Genomic DNA, 3048 nt, shown 5'->3' on the forward strand with positions numbered 1-3048 from the left:
AGATAAAGCTAAATAGATATAGAATGTTGGATTAAAAACTGGAGACATATGTAAGAGGCTACACAAGGTTTATAAAAATGTCTTGTATGATCAAAAGTGATTGAGATTGGATGGAATTGTTTATAAGGTTTTATTAAAATTATCTTTAGCGTTAATAATACAATAATTCAAAAAGGTAGAATGTGTTTTCTCTTTTGAACAAGTTTTTCATGTAGTAGTAATAAATGACAGTAAAACATTTTAGTTTACCTTTTAAGAAAACTTCAAAAAAGGGGAGAAATGTTTGTTACATACTGTCTGTATTTATTAGTTTAATTGTTTAAAAATTGGAGTCTCTATGAAAGAGTATAAATTTTTGATTTATGAAATATTTGAATCATGACTGTTGCTAAATGTCTGTTATTTTTCATCAAACTGTGATTTCATTGTAGGTATGTGTTTTTATATTTATCATATTAACTCCAAGTGTTTTAAACTTTTCATATAAGATAAACTTCTGATAATCAAATTTCAAATGATTAAATTTAGTCTTTTTGACATTCAATTACTTTTTTTTGGACTTTAGAGATCCTGGAAGTCTAAGAGAGATGAAATAGGCTTATTTGGTATATAAACATGATACAGAAAGCATTTTCAAATAAGAAATGGTGTTTTATTTCCTTTGAGTTACATTACATAAATATGTGTTTCATAATTGTATGATGATATAATTTGGTTGTGTCCCCACCCAAATCTCAACTTGAATTGCATCTCTCAGAATTCTCACATGTTGTAGGAGGGACCCGGGAAGGGGGGTAATTGAATCATTGGAGCTGGTCTTTCCCATGCTATTCTCATGATAGTGAATAAGTCTCAAGAGATCTGATGGGTTTATCAGCGGTTTCTGCTTTCACTTCTTCCTCATTTTTCTCTTGCTGCCACCATGAAAGAAGTGTCTTTCACTTCTTGCCATATTTCTGAGGCTTCCCCAGTCACGTGGAACTGTAAGTCCAATTAAAACTCTTCTTCTTCCCAGTCTCGGGCATATCTTTATCAGCAGAATGAAAATGGACTAATACACTAAATTGGTACCAGTAGAGTGGGGCATTGCTGAAAAGATACCCGAAAATGTGGAAGAGACTTTGGAACTGGGTATCAAGCACAGGTTGGAACACTTTGGATGGCTCAGAAGAAGACAGAAAAATGTGGGAAAGATTGGAACCTCCTAGAGACTTGTTGAATGGCTTTGACAAAAATGCTGATAGTGGTATGAACAATAAGGTCTAGACCAAGGTGGTCTCAGATGGAGATGAGAAACTTGTTGGGAACGGGAAGAGAGGTGACTCTTGCTATGTTATAGCAAAAAGATTCGTGGCATTTTGCCCCCAACTTGGAAATTTGTGGAGCTTTGAACTTGAGAGAGATGATTTAGTGTATCTGGCAGAAGAAATTTCTAAGCAGCAAAGCATTCAAAAGATGACTTGTGTGTTGTTAAAAACATTCCATTTTAAAAGAAAAACAGCATAAAAGTTCAGAAAATTTGCATCCTGATGATGCAGTAGAAAAGAAAAACCCATTTTCTGAGGAGAAATTATCTGAGGAGAGATTCTAGCTGGCTGCAGAAATTTGCATAAGTAACAAGGAGCCGAATGATAATTCCCAAGCCAATGGGGAAAATGTCTCTAGGGCATGTCATAGGTACTCATGGCAGCTCCTCCCATCACAGACCTGGAAGCTTAGGAGGAAAAAGTGGTCTCATCAGCCGGGCTCAGGTTCCTCCTGCAGTTTGCAGCCCACAGACTTGGTGCCCTGTGTCCCACTCTCTTCAGCCATTGCTAAAACGGGCCAAGATACAGCTTGGCTCATGGTTTCAGAGGGTGTAAGCCCCAAACCTTGGCAGCTTACGTGTGGTGTTGAGCCTGTGGGTACACAGAAGTCAAGAATTGAGGTTTGGGAATCTTCGCCTAGATTTCAGAGGATGTGTGGAAACATCTAGATGCCCAGGCAAAACTTTGTTGTGGGGGAGGGGCCTTCTTGGAGAACCTCTGTTGGGCAGTGCAAAAAGAAAATGTGGGGTCGGAGCCCCCAAACAAAGTCTCTACTGGGGCACTGCCTAGTGGAGCTGCGAGAAGAGGGCCATCGTTCCCCCAACCCCAGAATGGTAGAGCTACTGACAGCTTGGACCATTCACCTGGAAAAACCACAGACACTCAACTCCAGCACATTAAATCAGATGAGAGAGAGCCTGCACCCTGCAAAGCCACAGGAACAGAGCTGCCCAAGACCATGGGAACTCACCTCTTGCATCAGCATGAGAGAACTGGAGTCAAAGGATATCATTTTGGAGCTTGAAAATTTGACTGCCCTGATGGATTTCGGACTTGCATGGGTCCTGTAACCCCTTGGTTTTGGCCAGTTTTTCCCATTTGGAATGGCTGTATTCACCCAATACCTGTTCCCCCAATGTATCCAGGAAGTAACTATCTTGCTTTTGATTTTACAGGTGGAAGGGACCGGCCTTGTCTCAGATAAGAGTTTGGACTGTAGACTTTTAGGTTAATGCTGAATTAAGACTTTTTGGTTATGTTGGGAAGGCATGATTGGTTTTAAAATGTGAGGACATGAGATTTGGAGGGGCCAGGGGCGGAAAGATATGGTTTGGCTGTGTTCCCACTCAAACTTCAACTTGAATTGTATCTCTCAGAATTCCCACGTGTTGTGAGAGAGACCCAGGGAGAGATCATTGAATCATGGGGACTGGATTTTCCCACGCTGTTCTCTTGATAGTGAATAAGTCTCACGAGACCTGATAGGTTCATCAGGGGTTTCTGCTTTTGATTCTGTCTCATTTTTCTCCTGCCACTGACATGTAAGATGTGCCTTTCACCTCCTCCATGATTCTGAGGCCTTCGCAGCCATGCTGAACTTATGTCCAATTAAACCTCTTTTTCTTCCCAGTCTCGGGTATGTCCTCTTTTTCTTTTCTTTTCTTTTTTTTCTTTTCATTTCCTTTCTCTCTCTCTCTTTCTTTCTTTCTTTCTTTCTTTCTTTCTTTCTTTCTTTCTTTCT

Source organism: Piliocolobus tephrosceles, chromosome 12, assembly GCF_002776525.5.
Source record: "Piliocolobus tephrosceles isolate RC106 chromosome 12, ASM277652v3, whole genome shotgun sequence".
NCBI lineage: Eukaryota > Metazoa > Chordata > Mammalia > Primates > Cercopithecidae > Piliocolobus > Piliocolobus tephrosceles.